This window comes from Delphinapterus leucas, chromosome 9 (assembly GCF_059928025.1).
Source record: "Delphinapterus leucas isolate spDelLeu-1000000601 "Yukka" chromosome 9, BTC_Dleu_Yukka2, whole genome shotgun sequence".
NCBI lineage: Eukaryota > Metazoa > Chordata > Mammalia > Artiodactyla > Monodontidae > Delphinapterus > Delphinapterus leucas.
Window position 1 is genome coordinate 47,368,706 of NC_143137.1, and position 12,447 is coordinate 47,381,152.

Here is a 12,447-nt window from a genome sequence, read left to right on the forward strand (position 1 = left end):
ATGATTAGCTCCACAGGTATACTGGCAGGAGAGGGGATGTGTCAACGATGTAGGAGCGGCTTTGGGCAGCTGAGATGACATGCACAGACTCTGCAACCTTAGCCTGCTAAAAGCCTGATTTCTCAAGTTCTGTTCTTAATGATAAGGTAACTGAAATGCTCAAGGGTAACTTGCTCTCCAGGGAAACACAGACAAGGAAAGAGACACTCCTAAGGCTTGGTAATCTCCTCACTAGGTTACATCCTAACAGACAGCTGTAAATTCTAAACCAAGGCTGTAACCAAATAACCAAAATACATAGGATGGGGTGTGAGGGGTTGGTGGGGGGAGGCAGAAGGGGAAGGTATGGAGGACTTGGAGAAGGTTCCAAAGAAGCACTGAAAAATACCAAAAGGCCAGCAGGGAAGACCTAAATGGAAAAGTGAAAGGAACAAGAAGACTGGGAGATGACGATACGATCTTCAAATTTCCAAATGACTATATTCAGAGAATGGTGACCAGTTACTTTCAAACCCAACTGAAGCAGAATAATAACAATAAGAATAAGTACACTTATTCAGCAGCACATGGGATTTAACTTAGGAGACGGAATATTGGCGAGAATGAATAGTGTAAAACAATTAAATGGCTTACTGAGGTTTTGGAATTTCCTCTTATTAGGCTCTGAAAAAATAGATTCGTCCCCATCTGGCAGGGTTTGTAGGGGAGGAGGTGGAAGAACTGGCAGACCTCTCATGGTCCTAAAGTAGGTCTATTATTTTCACTTATTCCAGTGAGAGTGGCTGACAGAAATGACAGAGAGGATGCTGGCTGCCATCATTAACCAGTAACTCGAATAAAGCAGCCTTGTGCTGCTGACAAGGCACAAGCTTTGAGTCGCTTGCTGGCCCCACCACGGACCACAAGTGTGCGCTCTGCACAAATCATTTAACTTCTCTGTTTTCTCACAGGCAAAAAGAGGGCTATCGTCACCACTTCATAGGTGTGGCAGGAGGATGATCTGATAATCATACATGAGATAATATTCTGTGTGTGCTTGGACCTTGGAGGATGATCAATGTATATTCTATTCAAGAAATGATTCATCTATTTCAGAACATAAAATCATTGCTAGTGTCATTTTAAAATACAGACTAAATCTATATTCTCCTAAATTCCAGGGTGAAGTGGTTTGGGGAAAAGACTCAGAACATCCAGCCTCTCTGAGGGATCTGAATGTCTTTTCCAATACTGGGAGTCCTGGTGTATCCTGGCATATTATCTTTTTGGAGAAACCTGCTGATTTCTTCAGTCCAGGCTAGTCTCTGCTATGTGCTCTCATAGCAGGTCCCAGTCTCTCCCTTAGACTGGAGGGAGAGTATCACAGGGCACTGAGCTCAGCACACAATAGGAGCCTTATAAAGGTTTGTTGAATGACTTGATGAGGTTACCGCACTGTACATGGTGTTTCACTTCCTGGCAGCAGTACCCCCACGAGACAGCCATGACAGGCCTCTTTTTTAAAGATCATGATGACTTGAAACTCCATCCTGAAAGGACAGTCAACTTATCATTGACTTGAGCAAGGGGGATTGGGGCAGGGGTGGAGTTTCTAGGAAACTCGTGCGTCCTTCTTGTGCAACCTTTCCCGGGCTTCCTTTCAAGTTCTCCCACTTTGTAGCACTTCTCATGAAGCTAAATTGATATTAGTCTGAAACACTTAATAAAATAGTGGCAATGAAGTTCATAATAATGATACTTGGCATTTACTTTGCACTTTGCATCCAAGGATCTCAAAGGGCTTTGCAACGAGGCTTTTGCTATTTTCAAAGCTACACATGGGCTGGACACACAAGCAAAGAAGCCACTGAGTCTAGCTTCCCTTTGGACAGAGTTGGTTCTATCATTAGGCTCAGAGATTGAGATTGTGACCATACTACGTGCATAAACACACCCACTACACACAAACACCCACAGACATCAGACATCTACATGTTAAAAGGCAAAAGTGATATAAAGACTTTCGGTCCCAAGCATGCTTTTGTCTGCGTTAGCTGGGTCAAACCCTGGAACGCAGGTCTGCGTTTTGGTAGACCTGTTTTATTGTGATATTCCTTTCAACCCCCTTCTCAGTGTATTTATAAAAACAATTGGAACATCTGTGTCTGTTCTTTAAAGGCATGGAACTTTTAAAGGGCTTATTTTTCCTTTAAGTTCATTCTGAAGGAAATTTTGTTTAGGCTTAAATGATTAGTTAAAAGCCACACGGGGGTTTATGTATAAAGCATCTCTTCTAAGGCACTTTTCCCTTCCCTGGTGGCCTTGCGTTTTGCCAAAGAGAGTGACTTGCTCAGTTTCCCATATTATTCCCCAGACAGTCCTATTCCTACGCCCAAACAAGTGTGGTATTTGGGGTTTCAAGTTTAAATGTAATTTGGTATCATTTCAGATGTCTTCCTACAGCTTAATAAACATCTTCCCCAGAGGGACATGGGTCTGATTTTAATTTGTGGTAGAGTTATGGTCACAGTAAATGTCAATTTTAGCTATCGACAGTAAGCCCCTACTAGAAATAGAAATAGAAAGTGACTGTCAGTGCATTTAAAGGACACGTGCCACATTATGCTTGCTCATAGGAGTTCACTGTTCCCCAAGAAATCCCTTCACTGATCTGTGACGACAGCTTGGTTTCTCCTCAGGCCCTGGGAAATCAGTGGCTCACCAGAACAGAATGTGTCAATCTGAAGATCATAAAAAGATACAGTGAAGTAACTGAGCCCTTGGCTTTGAATCTGAATATCCCAGAAAGCATGTCACTTTCTCAACTACTGGTTTGCCTGGTGATCATGGGCTGTGTCCTCAAGACCTCTGAGTTTCTGTTTCTTCATGTATAAAATAAAGTGGCTGAGCCGACAATCTTTAAGGACATTCTGACTCTAAAATTATATAATTAGATACGATCAAGAGTGGTAACCTGGCTTATGGAGAGGCCCAGAGCTATTTACTTCAGGGAAGCAGCACGTCAGTTGTGAGTGGGCTTTCCTCAAAGCTGTGGACAAACGGGTCATTTGTCACTAGCCTTTTTTGGACATTCCCTTTCCTTGAACAAGAAGCAGGCTCCAAAGATGCCTGGGTGCAGGGACCATTTAGCCGAGCAGGGCAGGAACCAGAAGTCCTGAGGGGTAGGTGAGGGGGTAGTTTCTTCTTGCATATGAAAAATGATCCTTTTAATTAGCATGAAATAAAGGTTTCACTCTTCCGTACACTAGAATTAGTCAGTTATTATTAAACAGAATAATATTCTTTGAGAGAGGCAGGGCAGGTTACCAAATAAGCCATTACTGTCTTTTCATTGTGGTGCCATTGGGCCCTTTGGGACTGGGACTAAACTGGACAATTCTGAGAATGACAAAAATCCTCCAAGTCTGTGACTTGCCAGGAAACATTTTCACTACTGAGGAGTAAATGCTATCTGACCCTAACTGTTAAAGAGCTAAGATAACATTCCCCAATTGCCTACGTTGAGCCCTATGGATGATCCGGTCATGGTGCCTGGGATGGTTAATTTTAGGTGTCAACTTGACTGGGCCGTGGGATGTGCAAATATCTGGTTAAACATTATTTCTTGGTGTGTCTGTGAAGGTGTTTCTGGAAGAGATTAGCATTGGAATTCGTGAATGAGTAAAGCAGATTGCCCTCCCCAAGGTAAGCAGGCATCATTCAACCTGCTGAGGACCTAAAAAGGATAAAAAGGAGTCACCCCCCCCCCCACCCCTCTGTCTGACTGGTTGAGCTAGGACATCAGCCTTCTCCAGCCCCTGAACTGGGACTTACGCCATCAGTGTTGCTGATTCTCAGGGTTTTGGATTTGGACTGAAATTTGTACCACCAGCTTTCCTAGGACTTCAGCTCGCAGGGATAAGGGCATGGGACTTCTCGGCCTCCATAATTGGTGTGAGCCATTTTTTTATAATAAGTCATATATATCTTCATAGCCTATTGTCTATTGGTTCTTTTTCTCTGGAGACCCCTAACTAATACAGTGTCTCCTCTTTAGAACCTTTTCCCTAGAAAGGGTCCTATATTTCCTTAAATATATTTGATAGCAGTGAATTCGTGGAATCCAGGCATTAACTTTCACAACCCTCATCCTCTACTTCTAATCATTCACCAAATTCTATTCTCTCCACCCTCAAAATAGACCTGGAATCCATCCACTTGGCTCCATCTCCACTACCAAGATCCTAGTCCAAAACACCATCTTTTCTCACTTGTTTCTTCCCACAGTTTCCACCTCCAGTTTTGCTCCTCTCCAATCCAACCTCTGCATCACAGCCAGAATGATCTAATCATGACATTTCCCTCCTCAACATTCTTCCATGGCTTTGCTCAGCATATCAGAATTTAATAAAATCATCCTTTAAGCGTTCTACCTCTTTGATATCTGTAGTACTACTTTCCAATCTGACTTGATATGTTTCACCCATCCTGGCTTTCATTCGTTTCCTAGAATGTGCCAAGCTCTTTCCTACCCCAGGACCTTAATACATCCTACTGCCTTTGCCTGGAATGTTTAGCCACCTGCTCTTTTGTTGACCAGCTCTTATTTACCTTTTAGGTCTCAGTTTAAATATCACTTTCTTAAAATTATGTCTGACCCCCAAATTCCAGGTGCCTCTAATTTAGAGGGTTCCATAGCTCCATGTGCTTTTCCTTCATGCTATTTCTAACAATATTTTTATAGGTATGATTATTTATTTAGTGTCAATCTTTCCCATTAGACTCATAGCTCCCTGATGGCAGGGGCTATGTGTCTTTTGACGGCCAGAGGTAAAGTCATTCTGATTTCTTTTAAGCACTGAGAAAATCTGTGCTTGCTTTCTGGAATATTCCACTCCATTTGGATGGAGAAGAACGGAGAATACCATAATACAGCTGGAAAGATTTCTAGAAGTTAAGATGATTGATCCAAAGTGAGTACCAGGGTATTCACCTACATGCTCTTCTTAGTAATAGAACTTTCTGCCCTTCTGAAGCCTGAGGCTGTTTCTTTTGAAAAGCACAAAAGCAAAAATGCCAAGTGGAAATGTTCATCCCAGGGCTTCTGATTTTTGCTTTAGGTTAATATTGAAGCATTCAACGGTTCTTATGATAGTTAAGTGTTTTCCTTTTTTGCCAATGGTTTCAATTGCTGAAGCTCTCCAGAAGAGTCAAAAACCATAATTTTTATGTAAGGTTCCCAAGCATCAAATATATATGCCAAGCAAGCTTCTTTAGTTAAAATAGGGCATAAAGAACTATAGTTGTAAGTGCCATGGATTGCTTTCCTTATAAGGCAGAAAATTGAAAAAAGGATCTTCTGGTTTTATACTCAAAAACAAAGTAAACAAAATCAGTGATTTCAAAGTCCACTGTGGCTGAGAGAATTAACTTTCTTAATATGGAGTGGGCAGAAAATTGAAAAAAGGATCTTCTGGTTTTTTACTCAAAAACAAAGTAAACAAAATCAGTGATTTCAAAGTCCAGTGTGGCTGAGAGAATTCATTTTCTTAATATGGAGTGGGCTCCGGAGTGATGGAGAGAGTGGACATTCAGGAATGACTGTCTACTGCAGACTTCTGGCAAACTCTTTGGCCTATTGGTCCACAGCCAGTGTTTTTCTTCACAAATGAATTCCACATCTTTATTAAGTTAAGTATTTCTTTTTTTTTATTATTTGAAACATACTTTAAATATTTTGTTTTATGACGTCCTGGAAATTGATACAATGCCTTCCAGATCAAGGAAGATGGAGAAATCAATTATTATTATTTTTTTTTTATATTGAGTGATTACACAAAAATTATGCTCCTATTTAGTTTATCCATTACTATGGATATCACTTGATGTCATGTGTGAACAACTCAGGACAGCCAGAATTAAAGGTGTCCTTCTGATTAGATGAATCGGTTATTTTCACAGAAAAGCCCTAAATGATTATTAAATAGAAATATACCTCTGGTGTGAGTTGATTTGTAAAAGACTACGGAGTTAGAATTATAGATTTTAAATTACAATTAACCTTTTATATGAAAAACCCCTGTAAGAACAAACCGAAATACATCAGAAGGCTGATGTGAGCTTTGTAATCCACAGAATGAATCTTATTAAAATGAACTTTACCTGACATGTGTGAAATTTCAAAGCTGCCCCATTTAGACATGAGTTAATTGGCTTTATCCAAAAATGAAGGAATTTTAAGGATCATTTAAATCATGAGAATTGTTGGTTCAGAATGCAGGGAAGGGCTAGGAAAAGAAACGAAGCCCAGCCCTTAGCAGAAACTAGAGTTCCCTTCCCCACTCTTCAAAACCAAGTTCTCAAAACCTCCTAATGGTTTTCACTGTTTTCTTTCCACTGCTTATCATAATCAGGGAACCACAAATTTGCATCCCTAATGGACCCTTTTCAAAAGTGTGTTGACATTTCAGTAGGTTTTGAGTAGCTTGTAATGCTTCTCTCAATTTGGGCAGGTGCCCACAAATCTCCTTATATGGGTCTCAACATATAGACTGTCTGCTTTACTCACTTTTTTTTTTAAACCCCCTGGGAACCTATCTTAATTATACTCTTAAAAAAGTGAAAACTCAGAAGTCAGATGACTCAGAAAATGAGCACCTAGCTGGACAACCACACGCAGGGCAGCATCTTAACTATACCTGTGAACTCAGGCTCGAGTCAAAAGTATCATCCCTTGTGTGGTAAATTCACTTTTTTGAGCTTCTATTTTTATCAAAAGGAAATAGATATAAATAAGACCATGCAGATAAACATAGGTTAGGGGAGGGAGAATGTTGAAATCAAGCAGGGAGCTCATCATCTGAGCAAAAACTCCACTGTATTTTACTGCTTGAATTTTCTACAAGGACCAAGAACCCAAGAGGGCCTGAGGAGGGGCAATTTCAGTCCCACCTACTTTTTGTGGCTTCAGTAAAAATACAATCCAACAGAAACACAACTAAAATTATTTTTTAAGTTTATTTTTTTAAACATTTACTCAGCTCCTGCTATGTTTCAAGAACTGTGCTGGGAGCCCAGAGTCAATAAAAGATCATCCCTGCCCTTAAGAAATCCATCATGTAGTAAGGGAAACAGACAAGGCATGGAAGTCAGAGTAGGTGTAAAGGGAGAATCCCCCAACTGATATCTGATACCCTGGGGGTTTCAGGGGAGGGAACTTAGGAAAGGAGACACAAGAATTGTTCCAGGAAAGATGAGAAGTTAGCACACGTGTGTGTGCGTTCACTTACATATGTGTGTGTGAGAGTGAGGGAGAGGAGATATTGGTAAGTAGAGGCTCAAAGCCGAGTTAACCATCTGTGCAAAGCAGGTTGTTAAAGTACATCAACACAGGCCAACAAGATATTAAATAATTACTGCTGTTCATAGCTTAACATGAGATGAGAACAATCTCTTTGAGTAATAACAAGCCCTGTCTAGAAATACATGCTATCTGATGTGCGTCCATTCAGCCTGATCCCCCTGTAGATGACAAACTGGGTATGTAGATGACTACATACACTGAGAATTTTTAAAATTAATTTTCTAGTATTTCACGTAGGTGTCTGAGTTACAAACTAAAAGAACAGCTTGATAGACTGTAGTGCACACATTTGATCCTTTTTGAATTAGAGGGCATTACACTAAAAGGGAGACAGAGATTTAGGGTAAATGGCAGGGAGGCACTGAGCTATGGGCAGGGGCTCAGCATTTTCTGGAAACAAAGAAGCCCTTCTTGGCCCTATTATCCTATATTAAGCTGCTTTGGAAAAGGTAAAAATGGAGCCAGAATTTGGCCCTACTTTTTCTGATTCTGAAGCTGGTATCACTGAGTTTTCTCTCCAGTATTCCTAGTTTTCATTTATTTCTCACTTTGAGCTCAATAAATATAAATAGGCATGAGATGGGGAGGGGTTGTATATTTTAACAATCACTGCCACGTAGGATTCTCATTGGAGGTACTGAAAACAGTTTTCTGTGTTTCTTGTGACTTCTACTCTCCCTTTTGGGCGCTCCTTTTGCAACAAATTAATTTTAGTTCCTGGAGAGGAAGGTCCTACCTCAAAACATGGTGTCAGATGCTGTACTAACAAGATAATAGATTTCCCATTACTTCCAGCATAAAGTTAAAACATATAGATTTAAAGATAGCATAGATTTGTGTGTGTGTGTGGTCTACATTGACTTGAAACATTTTGAAAAGTACATTGTTGTCCCCTACTTTCTAAATCGATATTGGCAGTCACTGAATACACCCTTTATTTCAAAGGAAAAGAAAGGAAGGAAGGAAGCAGGCAAGCAAACCTTGGTCATCCTGGCTTAAACAGGAAAATGAAACAAGGGCTTAAGACAAGGTAGCTTCACAGAGCAAATGGCCTGGCCCAAGCCTTCTCACCCAGGCTCCTTCCCTCACTCGCTGTGCGCAGCTTACCCAAAACCCACTCTGTCTCTGCTTTCGCATGTGAAAAATGAGATTGTCAGCTGGCTTCTGTCAGGCGTACCTAGTAAAAAAGAATGGGACGGGAGGGCACTGAATACATAAGATGCACAGCTCTCCTAACGTAATCAGTCCACGGGTCCTTCCTATGTTGCTCCTGATTTTCCTCACGCCAGTAAAAATTCTAAAGTGTGGAAAAGTTCTATATAGCTTATTCAATAAAGAAGCTATAACAGAATTCAAGTTCCTAGGACCATTCCCAGCAACTTGAAAACCGCAACCCATGCCCTGCCTCTATAATATATAGCATTTCCACAGTGCGGCTGTTTTAATAAACCAATGGATATTTCCCTCCAGTCCGTTTGCTTTTAGTGGACTTTTTTTTTCTGTCTCCAAAGAAGCTGACACTATAATGTCAGACAAATGACTAGAATAACTGTGCATTGCTCTAGACACCAGTGAATAAAATATATCAAATACTGCATATCCCTAGAGTGTATTATTCCACTTAGAAAATGGTATAATTGACTTTGGGTAGTATGGGAGAAAAAAATCCAAAAATTTAAGAGTGGTGGGGTTATTTTCTGGTAATTGCCTGACCTGAAACTTTAGTTTGTCAATCAGACAGTTCTCCTCGCCCTATAAATGTGGGGCTTTTTGGTGGGTGGGGTGGGAGGGCGGTATTAAAAGAGAACTGAGAAAATGGCTAAGCCCCACAGGCCTTTTTTCTTGTCATAAAGTTGTTGTCAGAAAGATTCGCTATTATGTCTGGGATGGGTGAACTCCGTGGCATTTTGCGTTCAGTAAAAACATCTCAAACCATTTTTCAAACATTTTGAGGTTTGGCAAAAACCTGAAATCCATCTTGCCAAGCACTTTCCCCCCTTAATTCTTAAACCCATGTGTCTTTCAAGGGAAATTTAATCTGTATGTTTCTGATTCATTTACACTTAACTCATCAAAATGGTGTTTTGTAAGAGCTATTTGATGTGCAAGAAGTCTTATGAGCTTCTCTTTTGATAAGTCTGAAAAACCTTTCTTTCGGAGAACCAGAAAATTGTATTTTACCAGCTGTAAGCCAAATGACTTGAGCTGTGTTAACAGTCAAGAACCTGCTGAATTTAGGAGGCAAGAAAACAGACACAATGACATAAATAAACATCTTCACGTCTGCCTGCTCACACGTCCACCAAAGGCCTTGCAAACTCATTCTTTCCCTGAAGAAGCCTAGCCCATGCGGCCTAAGAACAAGCCATAAAGCTGAAACAGGAAAGAACTATGGTCCTACAGCAAAAATTCCCACTCATTCTGGAGATGACCAGTTGAAAATTCCTAGCTCGGAATCAATGGAAGTAAAACCTGGTGTGTTTCATTAGATAACTCTCTTACGTAGGAAATAAAATTATCAATGAATGCCAGAACAAGAAGAGACTTAGGAAATTTCTAGTCCAGTAATATTCAGATTGTGTTCCAAGGACTTCTGGGTGGAGGTGGTGACATGAGTTGAGGTAGGAGCTGTGGGCCAATCAGAGGCTCTATTTTCCATACTGGGCTTCCCCATAAAAAGTTTTTTTTTTTTTTTTTTAAAGTACTCTAAGAGTAAATTCAGTTTGAAAACAAATACCTTAATTTTATATGAGGACACTGAGGTCTGGGGACGGAATCTTGGAGTTGGGACAGAGCTGGCACTATAACCCAGGTCTCCTGACCCTGGTCCAGTACTCCACTGACCTTTCCACTGGGCCAGTGCTTTTTGAACTCTGGCTGTAGTTCATTAGTGGATCAATTAGTGAGAAATTGGTGAAATCAGGTTAATCTGACATGGCTAGTGTTTTATAGGATGTGATATCCAAGAAGTTAGACACAGTTAAGATTAAGAATTGTTTCATCAAACTATACATACACACACATAGGTAAACATATACATATGAGTACACTGGGCTGTGGTATAAAATATATTTCTTACTGTTGTTCATATCAAAAAAGTTTCGAGGGCTTCCCTGGTGGTGCAGTGGTTAAGAATCCACCTGCCAGTGCAGGGGCCACAGGTTCAAACCCTGGTCCAGGAAGATCCCACGTGCCGTGGAGCAACTAAGCCCGTGAGCCACAACTACTGAGCCTGCGCGCCTAGAGCCCATGCTCTACAACAAGCAAAGCGACCTCAATGAGAAGCCCGCGCATGGCAACGAAGAGTAGCCCCCACTCGCCACAACTAGAGAAAGCCCGCACACAGCAACGAAGACCCAACGCAGCCAAAAATAAATTAAAAAAAAAAAAAAGTTTCAAAACCCCTTTACCATACAGAAAACCATGTTTCTTTTCCTGGCAGTTCAGCCAATAGCAGTTTTTCAATTCGCCTCGTTAAAGACCACATGGCTGGAAGACCCAGCACGATGATGAGCCTTCTCACTTCCTGGAAGAAATCCTAAGAATCACCAGACTATCTCACCAAAGTCAGCTTAATACAGATTGGGAGAAACGAACAAGGAACAAATGTGTGGTAGGGGAGGGATGCGGGGACAGATATCTAGCTGAGAAAAGAAGGGGTCATACTCATCTTCGTATGATTTACAAACGGCAAGAATGATTTCCGACTCGCATACCATGCAGTTGCACAGTGCAAGATCCAGACATCTTAGCACCAGCATATTTCTAAAGTGCATTTTCCAAGCACTTAACAGTCATTAATTAGTTAGAAACATCCTTTCAAGGTCGGGAGGCACAACAGTTCATCTCCACGCCACGGAGCTTTGGAGACTGCAGGGAAGTTGAATAGTACAGCACCTGGATAAGTACTGTGGGAAGATTAATTGGGTTAACTGGCTGTGAAGAATCTCGTGATAAAGCATTATGAAAAATGCTGCCCGCTTTGCACTCTCAGATGTCAGTGCTGGCGTCCTTTGTGCCTAACAGCTGAAAGCTGCCTCCCTGGGAAAGGATGCAAAGTCATTAAAACAACTATGAATTACCCTTTGCTCTCTCGCTTTTTTTTTTTTTTTTCCAGAATCGTAATGAAGTGACAAGTTTTCTGTGGTCACAAAGTGTCAGAGTCTCTTTGGGATTAAAGTGCAAAGTGGGGCTGGGTTGGGAATTGTGGTCTAAAACCGTTCCCTAGGTGGGGAGCGAGAGGGAGGAAGCAGCAAGTTTCAGAGCCCAGAGGTCATCCTGCAGGTGGGTGGGTGCTGGTTCGGGGGGGTTTCCAAGCTCTGTCCTCATCGCCACGCACTCAGTGTATCAAGGGCTGGCGTGGGGAGAGGGAGGAAGCGAGAGAGCGGTGGCAAGCAGACAGAGCTGACTCCTGGACGTTTACCCCGTCTCACTTATGGACTAGGGACGGTTCGCCCCACCCACTAACTAGACACCAGGGAGCTTTTGGTTGGAGGCAGAAAGCAAAGTATCTTGTCCGCCTCCCCACCCCTCCCTCCAGACCAGAGGGTGGAGTGTTTGCACAGCCAGGTGCCTGAATGACTCCCAGCTTCTCCAGGCCTGCCAGCGGCTCCTCTGTGCCCCTGCACCTCTGAGTCTTTCTTTGCACTCTTCCTACCACACCATCCCCAGGAGCCAGAACTCAAAAGGGGATTGAGAAGCATCAGCTTGAGCAAGAAGATGCGGTTCCTGGCTCCAGAAAACCCAAGAGCCTGGCAGGGTGAAAATGTTCTCTTCACTGCATTAGAGCCAGGTCTTGGCACCTGCCACCAAATAGCTTTATGATAGCAGATAATTAGTCACAGTTTGGGGTGGCCTCAATTCCTGATCGGTAAGATGAATGAGTTGGGTTGAAGGATCTCTAAAGTTCCCGCCTCATCAATGCATTTAGAATGGGAGGATTATTATTCTATTGCTAAGGAAGTTCTGGATGCTGAGAGTAAAGGCAAAGCAAATGCCATCCCTTGTGACCTGTACGTTGGAGCTTCCTCTTCACCCTCGGTGGAAGGAAATGGCAAAAAGCAGCCTTGTCCTGAGCTAGGGCCAGGTCTGAATTAAGAAAAATA

General features: G+C 41.8%; 1 protein-coding gene across 5 annotated transcripts in view; it reads right to left on the bottom strand.

Annotated features, from left to right (window-relative positions):
- The window catches only part of CREB5 (cAMP responsive element binding protein 5), a 146,175-nt gene that overhangs the window by 126,678 nt on the left and 7,050 nt on the right, over positions 1 to 12,447 (bottom strand). The gene's annotated exons all lie outside the window — the stretch shown is intronic.